Source organism: Hyla sarda, unplaced genomic scaffold (assembly GCF_029499605.1).
Source record: "Hyla sarda isolate aHylSar1 unplaced genomic scaffold, aHylSar1.hap1 scaffold_408, whole genome shotgun sequence".
In the NCBI taxonomy this organism is placed as follows: Eukaryota; Metazoa; Chordata; class Amphibia; order Anura; family Hylidae; genus Hyla; species Hyla sarda.
Genome location: NW_026610424.1, coordinates 65,699 through 84,677, shown reverse-complemented (window position 1 = coordinate 84,677; position 18,979 = coordinate 65,699). Strand labels below are relative to the sequence as shown.

The 18,979-nt window shown below is 46.5% G+C and overlaps 9 non-coding genes across 9 annotated transcripts; all 9 read left to right on the top strand.

Annotated features, from left to right (window-relative positions):
* The first annotated feature begins 229 nt into the window (after positions 1 to 229).
* Positions 230 to 420, top strand: LOC130333440 (U2 spliceosomal RNA). The gene has a single exon (XR_008875621.1). It is a non-coding gene; the product is annotated as a U2 spliceosomal RNA (small nuclear RNA).
* Positions 421 to 2,511: 2,091 nt separating this feature from the next.
* LOC130333439 (U2 spliceosomal RNA) lies at positions 2,512 to 2,702 on the top strand. The gene has a single exon (XR_008875620.1). It is a non-coding gene; the product is annotated as a U2 spliceosomal RNA (small nuclear RNA).
* Positions 2,703 to 4,796: 2,094 nt separating this feature from the next.
* Positions 4,797 to 4,987, top strand: LOC130333438 (U2 spliceosomal RNA). The gene has a single exon (XR_008875619.1). It is a non-coding gene; the product is annotated as a U2 spliceosomal RNA (small nuclear RNA).
* A 2,096-nt stretch (positions 4,988 to 7,083) lies between these two features.
* Positions 7,084 to 7,274, top strand: LOC130333437 (U2 spliceosomal RNA). The gene has a single exon (XR_008875618.1). It is a non-coding gene; the product is annotated as a U2 spliceosomal RNA (small nuclear RNA).
* Positions 7,275 to 9,378: 2,104 nt separating this feature from the next.
* LOC130333436 (U2 spliceosomal RNA) lies at positions 9,379 to 9,569 on the top strand. The gene has a single exon (XR_008875617.1). It is a non-coding gene; the product is annotated as a U2 spliceosomal RNA (small nuclear RNA).
* A 2,080-nt stretch (positions 9,570 to 11,649) lies between these two features.
* LOC130333390 (U2 spliceosomal RNA) lies at positions 11,650 to 11,840 on the top strand. The gene has a single exon (XR_008875595.1). It is a non-coding gene; the product is annotated as a U2 spliceosomal RNA (small nuclear RNA).
* A 2,087-nt stretch (positions 11,841 to 13,927) lies between these two features.
* LOC130333435 (U2 spliceosomal RNA) lies at positions 13,928 to 14,118 on the top strand. Its single transcript, XR_008875616.1, has one exon. It is a non-coding gene; the product is annotated as a U2 spliceosomal RNA (small nuclear RNA).
* A 2,098-nt stretch (positions 14,119 to 16,216) lies between these two features.
* Positions 16,217 to 16,404, top strand: LOC130333424 (U2 spliceosomal RNA). Its single transcript, XR_008875608.1, has one exon. It is a non-coding gene; the product is annotated as a U2 spliceosomal RNA (small nuclear RNA).
* A 693-nt stretch (positions 16,405 to 17,097) lies between these two features.
* Positions 17,098 to 17,282, top strand: LOC130333412 (U2 spliceosomal RNA). Its single transcript, XR_008875604.1, has one exon. It is a non-coding gene; the product is annotated as a U2 spliceosomal RNA (small nuclear RNA).
* The last annotated feature ends 1,697 nt before the right edge of the window (positions 17,283 to 18,979 follow it).

Here is an 18,979-nt window from a genome sequence, read left to right as displayed (position 1 = left end):
GGCAAATCCGGGTTATGGATTGCATTTAAAAAGGCCCCGTGGGAGTGCAATGGGCCCCTGTCTTGCTGCTTAGCAATAATGGTATGGGTTTAGGTTCTGCTGTGTGTACTGGTGGTTGACTGCCCCCCAGCCCAGAGTGTGCATGGAAAATTGTCTGGCAGCCTCCCTGACAGCAAGCAGTGATAGTGCCCATGAAGGGGACCTTGTTGGGCCCGCCCCTTTCACGGTTATCGCTTCTCGGCCTTTTGGCTAAGATCAAGTGTAGTATCTGTTCTTATCAGTTTAATATCTGATACGTCCCCTATCTGGGGACCATATATTAAATGGATTTTTGAGAACGGGGGCCGATTTCGAAGCTTGCTTCCGTCGCCCTATGCATTGACCCGATATGGCAGTATCTTCGGGTACAGTGCACCACCCCCTTACAGGGTTAAAAAGAAAGATTCCTACTTTCATTGCTACCTGCTTGCTGGCTAGCCAGCTAGCCAGCCCTGTGGGCCTTGCTGCTGCTGCAGCCAAAAAACAAAAGGTGGTGCTGCTGCTGCTTCTGCTGCTTCTGCTTCTGCTTGTGTCTGGCCCCTGTTGGAGCGTCCAGGCACAGGACTTCTGCTGCTGCTGACTAAATGGCCTCCTTAATTGGATCATTTGAGTAGCCAGCACACCTGTGCAGGTAGGGCATGACATGATAGGCAGCTGCCTTGATAGCGGGTGGGTGCTGAATGTTCCTAATTGACAAAATAAGATTAATGCTTATGAAGAAATATAAAATCTCATCCCTTCCCCAATATCGCGCCACACCCCTACCCCTTAATTCCCTGGTTGAACGTGATGGACATATGTCTTTTTTCGACCGTACTAACTATGTAACTATGTAACATAACATGGGGGGGGGGGGGGGGGTCTCCTGGCTGTTCACACAGGTGTGTCATTGCTGTACATTGACCATGCATTGCTTCTGTGGTATTGCAAAGGCAAAGACAAATGCTTCCAGCCATCCATTGCACTAATGGATTGGTCATCAGCTGGCTGTCTATGTCCCGCATCAATATAGACCAAAGTACAGAGGGTTAGGCTATGCTATTGTGCACCTACCTGATGCATCAGAAGGTGCGAGGCCCTTGCTAAATTCTGTGCACAGACTTTGAGATCTATGCTTTAGACTGTATCTAAACCTGCTCCAACATGGACTGACATTCTGGCCTACTTTCAGCCGATGCGACTTGTCTGTCGCTGAACAGTCGCTTTTTATGTATTCAGCACCTATGTATAATGTTGTAAAAATGCTCTAGAAGCTAAAGTCGCAGAAATGTCACACATATTTGGCCTGCAACTTTCTGTGCGACAAATTCAGACAGGAAAAATCAGTATAAATCCTTAGAAAATTATCCCCCAGTGTCTCCATCTGCTGGCGGTATTGAATAAGCATTGCTGCACTGATGGGGTATGCATTAGACGAAAAAAAAGAAGAAAAAGAAGAATAATACGCCCAGAAAAGAGGCGAAAAGGAGAAAAACGTAAAAAAACGTGAAAAAAAAGTAAGAGGAAGAGAAGGGAAAAAAAAGGTGGAAATGGGTTTAAAAGTGATTTCGGCGGAGATATATATATATATATATATATATATATATATATATATATATATATGCGCACACACACATAGATATAAACGTATTCTCCGTTGAGATATTGCAGCCGCTGCTGTGTCCAGGCCCAGGAGCCTTAGCACTGTGCTGTGATGTCACTCAATACCACTGACATCACTAGGTGTAAACAACATCTCTCCTTTGCTGTGTATGTGACTATGGAGCTGTTTGGTGATGTCGTCTATTACGGCCTTCATAGAAGCAACAGGAGATTGTTGCATCCATCTTGAACCCTCAGAACTACAGTGCTATGATGTCACTCACTTCCACAGGCCTTGCAGAGTGTAAACAACAACAACCCAGCTTTGTTGTGTATGTAACCAAAGGGATTTGTGATGTCACCTAGAACCTTCACAGCAGCGACAGCTTTATGAGGAGCATCAGCACTGCTCTGCCTGAGCAGAACCATCACCGCCATAGGTTGTCAAATAACCCGGATTTAACCCACACAGGTAAGTCCAATGGGGTGCAGGCATGTCCTCTATGCTTACAGCTTCCCGTGGGTGTTGGTTTGATACCGTTTGGGGACAGCCAAGGAGGCATCTGCAGGCAACAAAGGTAGGTGTGTGCTTGTGTGTGTGTTTCCTATGCAGATCCTAAGCCCAGTGTCACATGCAAGTAGGAGGAGTAAGAAGGGTTCCTGGCAAATCCGGGTTATGGATTGCATTTAAAAAGGCCCCGTGGGAGTGCAATGGGCCCCTGTCTTGCTGCTTAGCAATAATGGTATGGGTTTAGGTTCTGCTGTGTGTACTGGTGGTTGACTGCCCCCCAGCCCAGAGTGTGCATGGAAAATTGTCTGGCAGCCTCCCTGACAGCAAGCAGTGATAGTGCCCATGAAGGGGACCTTGTTGGGCCCGCCCCTTTCACGGTTATCGCTTCTCGGCCTTTTGGCTAAGATCAAGTGTAGTATCTGTTCTTATCAGTTTAATATCTGATACGTCCCCTATCTGGGGACCATATATTAAATGGATTTTTGAGAACGGGGGCCGATTTCGAAGCTTGCTTCCGTCGCCCTATGCATTGACCCGATATGGCAGTATCTTCGGGTACAGTGCACCACCCCCCTTACAGGGTTAAAAAGAAAGATTCCTACTTTCATTGCTACCTGCTTGCTGGCTAGCCAGCTAGCCAGCCCTGTGGGCCTTGCTGCTGCTGCAGCCAAAAAACAAAAGGTGGTGCTGCTGCTGCTTCTGCTGCTTCTGCTTCTGCTTGTGTCTGGCCCCTGTTGGAGCGTCCAGGCACAGGACTTCTGCTGCTGCTGACTAAATGGCCTCCTTAATTGGATCATTTGAGTAGCCAGCACACCTGTGCAGGTAGGGCATGACATGATAGGCAGCTGCCTTGATAGCGGGTGGGTGCTGAATGTTCCTAATTGACAAAATAAGATTAATGCTTATGAAGAAATATAAAATCTCATCCCTTCCCCAATATCGCGCCACACCCCTACCCCTTAATTCCCTGGTTGAACGTGATGGACATATGTCTTTTTTCGACCGTACTAACTATGTAACTATGTAACATAACATGGGGGGGGGGGGGGGTCTCCTGGCTGTTCACACAGGTGTGTCATTGCTGTACATTGACCATGCATTGCTTCTGTGGTATTGCAAAGGCAAAGACAAATGCTTCCAGCCATCCATTGCACTAATGGATTGGTCATCAGCTGGCTGTCTATGTCCCGCATCAATATAGACCAAAGTACAGAGGGTTAGGCTATGCTATTGTGCACCTACCTGATGCATCAGAAGGTGCGAGGCCCTTGCTAAATTCTGTGCACAGACTTTGAGATCTATGCTTTAGACTGTATCTAAACCTGCTCCAACATGGACTGACATTCTGGCCTACTTTCAGCCGATGCGACTTGTCTGTCGCTGAACAGTCGCTTTTTATGTATTCAGCACCTATGTATAATGTTGTAAAAATGCTCTAGAAGCTAAAGTCGCAGAAATGTCACACATATTTGGCCTGCAACTTTCTGTGCGACAAATTCAGACAGGAAAAATCAGTATAAATCCTTAGAAAATTATCCCCCAGTGTCTCCATCTGCTGGCGGTATTGAATAAGCATTGCTGCACTGATGGGGTATGCATTAGACGAAAAAAAAGAAGAAAAAGAAGAATAATACGCCCAGAAAAGAGGCGAAAAGGAGAAAAACGTAAAAAAACGTGAAAAAAAAGTAAGAGGAAGAGAAGGGAAAAAAAGGTGGAAATGGGTTTAAAAGTGATTTCGGCGGAGAAATATATATATATATATATATATATATATATATATATATATATATATGCGCACACACACACATAGATATAAACGTATTCTCCGTTGAGATATTGCAGCCGCTGCTGTGTCCAGGCCCAGGAGCCTTAGCACTGTGCTGTGATGTCACTCAATACCACTGACATCACTAGGTGTAAACAACATCTCTCCTTTGCTGTGTATGTGACTATGGAGCTGTTTGGTGATGTCGTCTATTACGGCCTTCATAGAAGCAACAGGAGATTGTTGCATCCATCTTGAACCCTCAGAACTACAGTGCTATGATGTCACTCACTTCCACAGGCCTTGCAGAGTGTAAACAACAACAACCCAGCTTTGTTGTGTATGTAACCAAAGGGATTTGTGATGTCACCATAGAACCTTCACAGCAGCGACAGCTTTATGAGGAGCATCAGCACTGCTCTGCCTGAGCAGAACCATCACCGCCATAGGTTGTCAAATAACCCGGATTTAACCCACACAGGTAAGTCCAATGGGGTGCAGGCATGTCCTCTATGCTTACAGCTTCCCGTGGGTGTTGGTTTGATACCGTTTGGGGACAGCCAAGGAGGCATCTGCAGGCAACAAAGGTAGGTGTGTGCTTGTGTGTGTGTTTCCTATGCAGATCCTAAGCCCAGTGTCACATGCAAGTAGGAGGAGTAAGAAGGGTTCCTGGCAAATCCGGGTTATGGATTGCATTTAAAAAGGCCCCGTGGGAGTGCAATGGGCCCCTGTCTTGCTGCTTAGCAATAATGGTATGGGTTTAGGTTCTGCTGTGTGTACTGGTGGTTGACTGCCCCCCAGCCCAGAGTGTGCATGGAAAATTGTCTGGCAGCCTCCCTGACAGCAAGCAGTGATAGTGCCCATGAAGGGGACCTTGTTGGGCCCGCCCCTTTCACGGTTATCGCTTCTCGGCCTTTTGGCTAAGATCAAGTGTAGTATCTGTTCTTATCAGTTTAATATCTGATACGTCCCCTATCTGGGGACCATATATTAAATGGATTTTTGAGAACGGGGGCCGATTTCGAAGCTTGCTTCCGTCGCCCTATGCATTGACCCGATATGGCAGTATCTTCGGGTACAGTGCACCACCCCCTTACAGGGTTAAAAAGAAAGATTCCTACTTTCATTGCTACCTGCTTGCTGGCTAGCCAGCTAGCCAGCTAGCCAGCCCTGTGGGCCTTGCTGCTGCTGCAGCCAAAAAACAAAAGGTGGTGCTGCTGCTGCTTCTGCTGCTTCTGCTTCTGCTTGTGTCTGGCCCCTGTTGGAGCGTCCAGGCACAGGACTTCTGCTGCTGCTGACTAAATGGCCTCCTTAATTGGATCATTTGAGTAGCCAGCACACCTGTGCAGGTAGGGCATGACATGATAGGCAGCTGCCTTGATAGCGGGTGGGTGCTGAATGTTCCTAATTGACAAAATAAGATTAATGCTTATGAAGAAATATAAAATCTCATCCCTTCCCCAATATCGCGCCACACCCCTACCCCTTAATTCCCTGGTTGAACGTGATGGACATATGTCTTTTTTCGACCGTACTAACTATGTAACTATGTAACATAACATGGGGGGGGGGGGGGGGGTCTCCTGGCTGTTCACACAGGTGTGTCATTGCTGTACATTGACCATGCATTGCTTCTGTGGTATTGCAAAGGCAAAGACAAATGCTTCCAGCCATCCATTGCACTAATGGATTGGTCATCAGCTGGCTGTCTATGTCCCGCATCAATATAGACCAAAGTACAGAGGGTTAGGCTATGCTATTGTGCACCTACCTGATGCATCAGAAGGTGCGAGGCCCTTGCTAAATTCTGTGCACAGACTTTGAGATCTATGCTTTAGACTGTATCTAAACCTGCTCCAACATGGACTGACATTCTGGCCTACTTTCAGCCGATGCGACTTGTCTGTCGCTGAACAGTCGCTTTTTATGTATTCAGCACCTATGTATAATGTTGTAAAAATGCTCTAGAAGCTAAAGTCGCAGAAATGTCACACATATTTGGCCTGCAACTTTCTGTGCGACAAATTCAGACAGGAAAAATCAGTATAAATCCTTAGAAAATTATCCCCCAGTGTCTCCATCTGCTGGCGGTATTGAATAAGCATTGCTGCACTGATGGGGTATGCATTAGACGAAAAAAAAGAAGAAAAAGAAGAATAATACGCCCAGAAAAGAGGCGAAAAGGAGAAAAACGTAAAAAAACGTGAAAAAAAAGTAAGAGGAAGAGAAGGGAAAAAAAGGTGGAAATGGGTTTAAAAGTGATTTCGGCGGAGAAATATATATATATATATATATATATATATATATATATATATGCGCACACACACACATAGATATAAACGTATTCTCCGTTGAGATATTGCAGCCGCTGCTGTGTCCAGGCCCAGGAGCCTTAGCACTGTGCTGTGATGTCACTCAATACCACTGACATCACTAGGTGTAAACAACATCTCTCCTTTGCTGTGTATGTGACTATGGAGCTGTTTGGTGATGTCGTCTATTACGGCCTTCATAGAAGCAACAGGAGATTGTTGCATCCATCTTGAACCCTCAGAACTACAGTGCTATGATGTCACTCACTTCCACAGGCCTTGCAGAGTGTAAACAACAACAACCCAGCTTTGTTGTGTATGTAACCAAAGGGATTTGTGATGTCACCTAGAACCTTCACAGCAGCGACAGCTTTATGAGGAGCATCAGCACTGCTCTGCCTGAGCAGAACCATCACCGCCATAGGTTGTCAAATAACCCGGATTTAACCCACACAGGTAAGTCCAATGGGGTGCAGGCATGTCCTCTATGCTTACAGCTTCCCGTGGGTGTTGGTTTGATACCGTTTGGGGACAGCCAAGGAGGCATCTGCAGGCAACAAAGGTAGGTGTGTGCTTGTGTGTGTGTTTCCTATGCAGATCCTAAGCCCAGTGTCACATGCAAGTAGGAGGAGTAAGAAGGGTTCCTGGCAAATCCGGGTTATGGATTGCATTTAAAAAGGCCCCGTGGGAGTGCAATGGGCCCCTGTCTTGCTGCTTAGCAATAATGGTATGGGTTTAGGTTCTGCTGTGTGTACTGGTGGTTGACTGCCCCCCAGCCCAGAGTGTGCATGGAAAATTGTCTGGCAGCCTCCCTGACAGCAAGCAGTGATAGTGCCCATGAAGGGGACCTTGTTGGGCCCGCCCCTTTCACGGTTATCGCTTCTCGGCCTTTTGGCTAAGATCAAGTGTAGTATCTGTTCTTATCAGTTTAATATCTGATACGTCCCCTATCTGGGGACCATATATTAAATGGATTTTTGAGAACGGGGGCCGATTTCGAAGCTTGCTTCCGTCGCCCTATGCATTGACCCGATATGGCAGTATCTTCGGGTACAGTGCACCACCCCCTTACAGGGTTAAAAAGAAAGATTCCTACTTTCATTGCTACCTGCTTGCTGGCTAGCCAGCTAGCCAGCCCTGTGGGCCTTGCTGCTGCTGCAGCCAAAAAACAAAAGGTGGTGCTGCTGCTGCTTCTGCTGCTTCTGCTTCTGCTTGTGTCTGGCCCCTGTTGGAGCGTCCAGGCACAGGACTTCTGCTGCTGCTGACTAAATGGCCTCCTTAATTGGATCATTTGAGTAGCCAGCACACCTGTGCAGGTAGGGCATGACATGATAGGCAGCTGCCTTGATAGCGGGTGGGTGCTGAATGTTCCTAATTGACAAAATAAGATTAATGCTTATGAAGAAATATAAAATCTCATCCCTTCCCCAATATCGCGCCACACCCCTACCCCTTAATTCCCTGGTTGAACGTGATGGACATATGTCTTTTTTCGACCGTACTAACTATGTAACTATGTAACATAACATGGGGGGGGGGGGGGGGGTCTCCTGGCTGTTCACACAGGTGTGTCATTGCTGTACATTGACCATGCATTGCTTCTGTGGTATTGCAAAGGCAAAGACAAATGCTTCCAGCCATCCATTGCACTAATGGATTGGTCATCAGCTGGCTGTCTATGTCCCGCATCAATATAGACCAAAGTACAGAGGGTTAGGCTATGCTATTGTGCACCTACCTGATGCATCAGAAGGTGCGAGGCCCTTGCTAAATTCTGTGCACAGACTTTGAGATCTATGCTTTAGACTGTATCTAAACCTGCTCCAACATGGACTGACATTCTGGCCTACTTTCAGCCGATGCGACTTGTCTGTCGCTGAACAGTCGCTTTTTATGTATTCAGCACCTATGTATAATGTTGTAAAAATGCTCTAGAAGCTAAAGTCGCAGAAATGTCACACATATTTGGCCTGCAACTTTCTGTGCGACAAATTCAGACAGGAAAAATCAGTATAAATCCTTAGAAAATTATCCCCCAGTGTCTCCATCTGCTGGCGGTATTGAATAAGCATTGCTGCACTGATGGGGTATGCATTAGACGAAAAAAAAGAAGAAAAAGAAGAATAATACGCCCAGAAAAGAGGCGAAAAGGAGAAAAACGTAAAAAAACGTGAAAAAAAAGTAAGAGGAAGAGAAGGGAAAAAAAGGTGGAAATGGGTTTAAAAGTGATTTCGGCGGAGAAATATATATATATATATATATATATATATATATATATATATATATATATGCGCACACACACACATAGATATAAACGTATTCTCCGTTGAGATATTGCAGCCGCTGCTGTGTCCAGGCCCAGGAGCCTTAGCACTGTGCTGTGATGTCACTCAATACCACTGACATCACTAGGTGTAAACAACATCTCTCCTTTGCTGTGTATGTGACTATGGAGCTGTTTGGTGATGTCGTCTATTACGGCCTTCATAGAAGCAACAGGAGATTGTTGCATCCATCTTGAACCCTCAGAACTACAGTGCTATGATGTCACTCACTTCCACAGGCCTTGCAGAGTGTAAACAACAACAACCCAGCTTTGTTGTGTATGTAACCAAAGGGATTTGTGATGTCACCTAGAACCTTCACAGCAGCGACAGCTTTATGAGGAGCATCAGCACTGCTCTGCCTGAGCAGAACCATCACCGCCATAGGTTGTCAAATAACCCGGATTTAACCCACACAGGTAAGTCCAATGGGGTGCAGGCATGTCCTCTATGCTTACAGCTTCCCGTGGGTGTTGGTTTGATACCGTTTGGGGACAGCCAAGGAGGCATCTGCAGGCAACAAAGGTAGGTGTGTGCTTGTGTGTGTGTTTCCTATGCAGATCCTAAGCCCAGTGTCACATGCAAGTAGGAGAGTAGGAGGAGTAAGAAGGGTTCCTGGCAAATCCGGGTTATGGATTGCATTTAAAAAGGCCCCGTGGGAGTGCAATGGGCCCCTGTCTTGCTGCTTAGCAATAATGGTATGGGTTTAGGTTCTGCTGTGTGTACTGGTGGTTGACTGCCCCCCAGCCCAGAGTGTGCATGGAAAATTGTCTGGCAGCCTCCCTGACAGCAAGCAGTGATAGTGCCCATGAAGGGGACCTTGTTGGGCCCGCCCCTTTCACGGTTATCGCTTCTCGGCCTTTTGGCTAAGATCAAGTGTAGTATCTGTTCTTATCAGTTTAATATCTGATACGTCCCCTATCTGGGGACCATATATTAAATGGATTTTTGAGAACGGGGGCCGATTTCGAAGCTTGCTTCCGTCGCCCTATGCATTGACCCGATATGGCAGTATCTTCGGGTACAGTGCACCACCCCCTTACAGGGTTAAAAAGAAAGATTCCTACTTTCATTGCTACCTGCTTGCTGGCTAGCCAGCTAGCCAGCCCTGTGGGCCTTGCTGCTGCTGCAGCCAAAAAACAAAAGGTGGTGCTGCTGCTGCTTCTGCTTCTGCTTGTGTCTGGCCCCTGTTGGAGCGTCCAGGCACAGGACTTCTGCTGCTGCTGACTAAATGGCCTCCTTAATTGGATCATTTGAGTAGCCAGCACACCTGTGCAGGTAGGGCATGACATGATAGGCAGCTGCCTTGATAGCGGGTGGGTGCTGAATGTTCCTAATTGACAAAATAAGATTAATGCTTATGAAGAAATATAAAATCTCATCCCTTCCCCAATATCGCGCCACACCCCTACCCCTTAATTCCCTGGTTGAACGTGATGGACATATGTCTTTTTTCGACCGTACTAACTATGTAACTATGTAACATAACATGGGGGGGGGGGGGGGGGGTCTCCTGGCTGTTCACACAGGTGTGTCATTGCTGTACATTGACCATGCATTGCTTCTGTGGTATTGCAAAGGCAAAGACAAATGCTTCCAGCCATCCATTGCACTAATGGATTGGTCATCAGCTGGCTGTCTATGTCCCGCATCAATATAGACCAAAGTACAGAGGGTTAGGCTATGCTATTGTGCACCTACCTGATGCATCAGAAGGTGCGAGGCCCTTGCTAAATTCTGTGCACAGACTTTGAGATCTATGCTTTAGACTGTATCTAAACCTGCTCCAACATGGACTGACATTCTGGCCTACTTTCAGCCGATGCGACTTGTCTGTCGCTGAACAGTCGCTTTTTATGTATTCAGCACCTATGTATAATGTTGTAAAAATGCTCTAGAAGCTAAAGTCGCAGAAATGTCACACATATTTGGCCTGCAACTTTCTGTGCGACAAATTCAGACAGGAAAAATCAGTATAAATCCTTAGAAAATTATCCCCCAGTGTCTCCATCTGCTGGCGGTATTGAATAAGCATTGCTGCACTGATGGGGTATGCATTAGACGAAAAAAAAGAAGAAAAAGAAGAATAATACGCCCAGAAAAGAGGCGAAAAGGAGAAAAACGTAAAAAAACGTGAAAAAAAAGTAAGAGGAAGAGAAGGGAAAAAAAAGGTGGAAATGGGTTTAAAAGTGATTTCGGCGGAGAATATATATATATATATATATATATATATATATATATATATGCGCACACACACACATAGATATAAACGTATTCTCCGTTGAGATATTGCAGCCGCTGCTGTGTCCAGGCCCAGGAGCCTTAGCACTGTGCTGTGATGTCACTCAATACCACTGACATCACTAGGTGTAAACAACATCTCTCCTTTGCTGTGTATGTGACTATGGAGCTGTTTGGTGATGTCGTCTATTACGGCCTTCATAGAAGCAACAGGAGATTGTTGCATCCATCTTGAACCCTCAGAACTACAGTGCTATGATGTCACTCACTTCCACAGGCCTTGCAGAGTGTAAACAACAACAACCCAGCTTTGTTGTGTATGTAACCAAAGGGATTTGTGATGTCACCTAGAACCTTCACAGCAGCGACAGCTTTATGAGGAGCATCAGCACTGCTCTGCCTGAGCAGAACCATCACCGCCATAGGTTGTCAAATAACCCGGATTTAACCCACACAGGTAAGTCCAATGGGGTGCAGGCATGTCCTCTATGCTTACAGCTTCCCGTGGGTGTTGGTTTGATACCGTTTGGGGACAGCCAAGGAGGCATCTGCAGGCAACAAAGGTAGGTGTGTGCTTGTGTGTGTGTTTCCTATGCAGATCCTAAGCCCAGTGTCACATGCAAGTAGGAGGAGTAAGAAGGGTTCCTGGCAAATCCGGGTTATGGATTGCATTTAAAAAGGCCCCGTGGGAGTGCAATGGGCCCCTGTCTTGCTGCTTAGCAATAATGGTATGGGTTTAGGTTCTGCTGTGTGTACTGGTGGTTGACTGCCCCCCAGCCCAGAGTGTGCATGGAAAATTGTCTGGCAGCCTCCCTGACAGCAAGCAGTGATAGTGCCCATGAAGGGGACCTTGTTGGGCCCGCCCCTTTCACGGTTATCGCTTCTCGGCCTTTTGGCTAAGATCAAGTGTAGTATCTGTTCTTATCAGTTTAATATCTGATCCGTCCCCTATCTGGGGACCATATATTAAATGGATTTTTGAGAACGGGGGCCGATTTCGAAGCTTGCTTCCGTCGCCCTATGCATTGACCCGATATGGCAGTATCTTCGGGTACAGTGCACCACCCCCTTACAGGGTTAAAAAGAAAGATTCCTACTTTCATTGCTACCTGCTTGCTGGCTAGCCAGCTAGCCAGCCCTGTGGGCCTTGCTGCTGCTGCAGCCAAAAAACAAAAGGTGGTGCTGCTGCTGCTTCTGCTGCTTCTGCTTCTGCTTGTGTCTGGCCCCTGTTGGAGCGTCCAGGCACAGGACTTCTGCTGCTGCTGACTAAATGGCCTCCTTAATTGGATCATTTGAGTAGCCAGCACACCTGTGCAGGTAGGGCATGACATGATAGGCAGCTGCCTTGATAGCGGGTGGGTGCTGAATGTTCCTAATTGACAAAATAAGATTAATGCTTATGAAGAAATATAAAATCTCATCCCTTCCCCAATATCGCGCCACACCCCTACCCCTTAATTCCCTGGTTGAACGTGATGGACATATGTCTTTTTTCGACCGTACTAACTATGTAACTATGTAACATAACATGGGGGGGGGGGGTCTCCTGGCTGTTCACACAGGTGTGTCATTGCTGTACATTGACCATGCATTGCTTCTGTGGTATTGCAAAGGCAAAGACAAATGCTTCCAGCCATCCATTGCACTAATGGATTGGTCATCAGCTGGCTGTCTATGTCCCGCATCAATATAGACCAAAGTACAGAGGGTTAGGCTATGCTATTGTGCACCTACCTGATGCATCAGAAGGTGCGAGGCCCTTGCTAAATTCTGTGCACAGACTTTGAGATCTATGCTTTAGACTGTATCTAAACCTGCTCCAACATGGACTGACATTCTGGCCTACTTTCAGCCGATGCGACTTGTCTGTCGCTGAACAGTCGCTTTTTATGTATTCAGCACCTATGTATAATGTTGTAAAAATGCTCTAGAAGCTAAAGTCGCAGAAATGTCACACATATTTGGCCTGCAACTTTCTGTGCGACAAATTCAGACAGGAAAAATCAGTATAAATCCTTAGAAAATTATCCCCCAGTGTCTCCATCTGCTGGCGGTATTGAATAAGCATTGCTGCACTGATGGGGTATGCATTAGACGAAAAAAAAGAAGAAAAAGAAGAATAATACGCCCAGAAAAGAGGCGAAAAGGAGAAAAACGTAAAAAAACGTGAAAAAAAAGTAAGAGGAAGAGAAGGGAAAAAAAGGTGGAAATGGGTTTAAAAGTGATTTCGGCGGAGAAATATATATATATATATATATATATATATATATATATATATATATGCGCACACACACACATAGATATAAACGTATTCTCCGTTGAGATATTGCAGCCGCTGCTGTGTCCAGGCCCAGGAGCCTTAGCACTGTGCTGTGATGTCACTCAATACCACTGACATCACTAGGTGTAAACAACATCTCTCCTTTGCTGTGTATGTGACTATGGAGCTGTTTGGTGATGTCGTCTATTACGGCCTTCATAGAAGCAACAGGAGATTGTTGCATCCATCTTGAACCCTCAGAACTACAGTGCTATGATGTCACTCACTTCCACAGGCCTTGCAGAGTGTAAACAACAACAACCCAGCTTTGTTGTGTATGTAACCAAAGGGATTTGTGATGTCACCTAGAACCTTCACAGCAGCGACAGCTTTATGAGGAGCATCAGCACTGCTCTGCCTGAGCAGAACCATCACCGCCATAGGTTGTCAAATAACCCGGATTTAACCCACACAGGTAAGTCCAATGGGGTGCAGGCATGTCCTCTATGCTTACAGCTTCCCGTGGGTGTTGGTTTGATACCGTTTGGGGACAGCCAAGGAGGCATCTGCAGGCAACAAAGGTAGGTGTGTGCTTGTGTGTGTGTTTCCTATGCAGATCCTAAGCCCAGTGTCACATGCAAGTAGGAGGAGTAAGAAGGGTTCCTGGCAAATCCGGGTTATGGATTGCATTTAAAAAGGCCCCGTGGGAGTGCAATGGGCCCCTGTCTTGCTGCTTAGCAATAATGGTATGGGTTTAGGTTCTGCTGTGTGTACTGGTGGTTGACTGCCCCCCAGCCCAGAGTGTGCATGGAAAATTGTCTGGCAGCCTCCCTGACAGCAAGCAGTGATAGTGCCCATGAAGGGGACCTTGTTGGGCCCGCCCCTTTCACGGTTATCGCTTCTCGGCCTTTTGGCTAAGATCAAGTGTAGTATCTGTTCTTATCAGTTTAATATCTGATACGTCCCCTATCTGGGGACCATATATTAAATGGATTTTTGAGAACGGGGGCCGATTTCGAAGCTTGCTTCCGTCGCCCTATGCATTGACCCGATATGGCAGTATCTTCGGGTACAGTGCACCACCCCCTTACAGGGTTAAAAAGAAAGATTCCTACTTTCATTGCTACCTGCTTGCTGGCTAGCCAGCTAGCCAGCCCTGTGGGCCTTGCTGCTGCTGCAGCCAAAAAACAAAAGGTGGTGCTGCTGCTGCTTCTGCTGCTTCTGCTTCTGCTTGTGTCTGGCCCCTGTTGGAGCGTCCAGGCACAGGACTTCTGCTGCTGCTGACTAAATGGCCTCCTTAATTGGATCATTTGAGTAGCCAGCACACCTGTGCAGGTAGGGCATGACATGATAGGCAGCTGCCTTGATAGCGGGTGGGTGCTGAATGTTCCTAATTGACAAAATAAGATTAATGCTTATGAAGAAATATAAAATCTCATCCCTTCCCCAATATCGCGCCACACCCCTACCCCTTAATTCCCTGGTTGAACGTGATGGACATATGTCTTTTTTCGACCGTACTAACTATGTAACTATGTAACATAACATGGGGGGGGGGGGGGGGGGGGGTCTCCTGGCTGTTCACACAGGTGTGTCATTGCTGTACATTGACCATGCATTGCTTCTGTGGTATTGCAAAGGCAAAGACAAATGCTTCCAGCCATCCATTGCACTAATGGATTGGTCATCAGCTGGCTGTCTATGTCCCGCATCAATATAGACCAAAGTACAGAGGGTTAGGCTATGCTATTGTGCACCTACCTGATGCATCAGAAGGTGCGAGGCCCTTGCTAAATTCTGTGCACAGACTTTGAGATCTATGCTTTAGACTGTATCTAAACCTGCTCCAACATGGACTGACATTCTGGCCTACTTTCAGCCGATGCGACTTGTCTGTCGCTGAACAGTCGCTTTTTATGTATTCAGCACCTATGTATAATGTTGTAAAAATGCTCTAGAAGCTAAAGTCGCAGAAATGTCACACATATTTGGCCTGCAACTTTCTGTGCGACAAATTCAGACAGGAAAAATCAGTATAAATCCTTAGAAAATTATCCCCCAGTGTCTCCATCTGCTGGCGGTATTGAATAAGCATTGCTGCACTGATGGGGTATGCATTAGACGAAAAAAAAGAAGAAAAAGAAGAATAATACGCCCAGAAAAGAGGTGAAAAGGAGAAAAACGTAAAAAAACGTGAAAAAAAAGTAAGAGGAAGAGAAGGGAAAAAAAGGTGGAAATGGGTTTAAAAGTGATTTCGGCGGAGAAATATATATATATATATATATATATATATATATATATATATATATATGCGCACACACACACATAGATATAAACGTATTCTCCGTTGAGATATTGCAGCCGCTGCTGTGTCCAGGCCCAGGAGCCTTAGCACTGTGCTGTGATGTCACTCAATACCACTGACATCACTAGGTGTAAACAACATCTCTCCTTTGCTGTGTATGTGACTATGGAGCTGTTTGGTGATGTCGTCTATTACGGCCTTCATAGAAGCAACAGGAGATTGTTGCATCCATCTTGAACCCTCAGAACTACAGTGCTATGATGTCACTCACTTCCACAGGCCTTGCAGAGTGTAAACAACAACAACCCAGCTTTGTTGTGTATGTAACCAAAGGGATTTGTGATGTCACCTAGAACCTTCACAGCAGCGACAGCTTTATGAGGAGCATCAGCACTGCTCTGCCTGAGCAGAACCATCACCGCCATAGGTTGTCAAATAACCCGGATTTAACCCACACAGGTAAGTCCAATGGGGTGCAGGCATGTCCTCTATGCTTACAGCTTCCCGTGGGTGTTGGTTTGATACCGTTTGGGGACAGCCAAGGAGGCATCTGCAGGCAACAAAGGTAGGTGTGTGCTTGTGTGTGTGTTTCCTATGCAGATCCTAAGCCCAGTGTCACATGCAAGTAGGAGGAGTAAGAAGGGTTCCTGGCAAATCCGGGTTATGGATTGCATTTAAAAAGGCCCCGTGGGAGTGCAATGGGCCCCTGTCTTGCTGCTTAGCAATAATGGTATGGGTTTAGGTTCTGCTGTGTGTACTGGTGGTTGACTGCCCCCCAGCCCAGAGTGTGCATGGAAAATTGTCTGGCAGCCTCCCTGACAGCAAGCAGTGATAGTGCCCATGAAGGGGACCTTGTTGGGCCCGCCCCTTTCACGGTTATCGCTTCTCGGCCTTTTGGCTAAGATCAAGTGTAGTATCTGTTCTTATCAGTTTTTCATGCCGGTGGACAGTAACGCCGGTATGGGGCTGGTGGGGATGGGTGCTGCATGGAGGATGCAGGTGTACCAGGGCTTTCCGGGGCTGGTTCTGAGGAATCAGCTCGACGGCTGCCCCGATGTGACCTGTTCCCTCCGGGTCTCGCCATGAGGCTGAGAGGGTCTAGAGCCGAGGTACTTTGTGCCTCGGGGAGTGGTGACCCCGAGGTGCCGAAACTCACTGGGAGAATAGGCTCACTGAGTTGAAGCACGGGCACCATAATCTCTTCACCTTGTGGCACTCACCTCTTGATTCCCGGCCTTCTGGCTAGGATCAGAGAAATTTTTTATAGATCCGGCCGGATGTCCGGGCAGTATATCTGCACACATTCACTTATTTATTTCTTTTTTGTCTCACTGTGTCACTTTTTGCGTGTTGTGTGTTCACAGGATTGGTCAGGATGCGGTAGCCCTTCTGGGTGTCCCTCCTGGCGGTCTAGGGGAGGTGTGTGTGGCCATTAGGTTCCGCACCTCCCTGCAAACACCCCGGGTACTCCTGCTTTGGCAGGGTACCTACCGTAATCGGCTCTGCGGGCAGATACCTTGGCTAACGCCAAGGGGGATGCCGGGAGCATTTGTGGTCCCCTAGTAGCTTCGGCGAAAAGGGACATCGAACCTGGAACCTCGCAGGTACCTTTTGGTCCGGAGGCGAAGGGTAAGGTTTGTTGGGGGGCCTCTCTCCTATCGGAGAAGGGCTTGCGATAGACCGCATCCTTTGTGCACGTTTTTTTAGTGTAACACGTTTGCACTTTTTCTTGCACTTTGGGTGAATCGAAAGCACGTTCCTCGGCTTTAGATAAAAAAAAAAAAAAAAAAATCTGTTCTTATCAGTTTAATATCTGATACGTCCCCTATCTGGGGACCATATATTAAATGGATTTTTGAGAACGGGGGCCGATTTCGAAGCTTGCTTCCGTCGCCCTATGCATTGACCCGATATGGCAGTATCTTCGGGTACAGTGCACCACCCCCTTACAGGGTTAAAAAGAAAGATTCCTACTTTCATTGCTACCTGCTTGCTGGCTAGCCAGCTAGCCAGCCCTGTGGGCCTTGCTGCTGCTGCAGCCAAAAAACAAAAGGTGGTGCTGCTGCTGCTTCTGCTGCTTCTGCTTCTGCTTGTGTCTGGCCCCTGTTGGAGCGTCCAGGCACAGGACTTCTGCTGCTGCTGACTAAATGGCCTCCTTAATTGGATCATTTGAGTAGCCAGCACACCTGTGCAGGTAGGGCATGACATGATAGGCAGCTGCCTTGATAGCGGGTGGGTGCTGAATGTTCCTAATTGACAAAATAAGATTAATGCTTATGAAGAAATATAAAATCTCATCCCTTCCCCAATATCGCGCCACACCCCTACCCCTTAATTCCCTGGTTGAACGTGATGGACATATGTCTTTTTTCGACCGTACTAACTATGTAACTATGTAACATAACATGGGGGGGTCTCCTGGCTGTTCACACAGGTGTGTCATTGCTGTACATTGACCATGCATTGCTTCTGTGGTATTGCAAAGGCAAAGACAAATGCTTCCAGCCATCCATTGCACTAATGGATTGGTCATCAGCTGGCTGTCTATGTCCCGCATCAATATAGACCAAAGTACAGAGGGTTAGGCTATGCTATTGTGCACCTACCTGATGCATCAGAAGGTGCGAGGCCCTTGCTAAATTCTGTGCACAGACTTTGAGATCTATGCTTTAGACTGTATCTAAACCTGCTCCAACATGGACTGACATTCTGGCCTACTTTCAGCCGATGCGACTTGTCTGTCGCTGAACAGTCGCTTTTTATGTATTCAGCACCTATGTATAATGTTGTAAAAATGCTCTAGAAGCTAAAGTCGCAGAAATGTCACACATATTTGGCCTGCAACTTTCTGTGCGACAAATTCAGACAGGAAAAATCAGTATAAATCCTTAGAAAATTATCCCCCAGTGTCTCCATCTGCTGGCGGTATTGAATAAGCATTGCTGCACTGATGGGGTATGCATTAGACGAAAAAAAAGAAGAAAAAGAAGAATAATACGCCCAGAAAAGAGGCGAAAAGGAGAAAAACGTAAAAAAACGTGAAAAAAAAGTAAGAGGAAGAGAAGGGAAAAAAAGGTGGAAATGGGTTTAAAAGTGATTTCGGCGGAGAAATATATATATATATATATATATATATATATATATATATATATATGCGCACACACACACATAGATATAAACGTATTCTCCGTTGAGATATTGCAGCCGCTGCTGTGTCCAGGCCCAGGAGCCTTAGCACTGTGCTGTGATGTCACTCAATACCACTGACATCACTAGGTGTAAACAACATCTCTCCTTTGCTGTGTATGTGACTATGGAGCTGTTTGGTGATGTCGTCTATTACGGCCTTCATAGAAGCAACAGGAGATTGTTGCATCCATCTTGAACCCTCAGAACTACAGTGCTATGATGTCACTCACTTCCACAGGCCTTGCAGAGTGTAAACAACAACAACCCAGCTTTGTTGTGTATGTAACCAAAGGGATTTGTGATGTCACCTAGAACCTTCACAGCAGCGACAGCTTTATGAGGAGCATCAGCACTGCTCTGCCTGAGCAGAACCATCACCGCCATAGGTTGTCAAATAACCCGGATTTAACCCACACAGGTAAGTCCAATGGGGTGCAGGCATGTCCTCTATG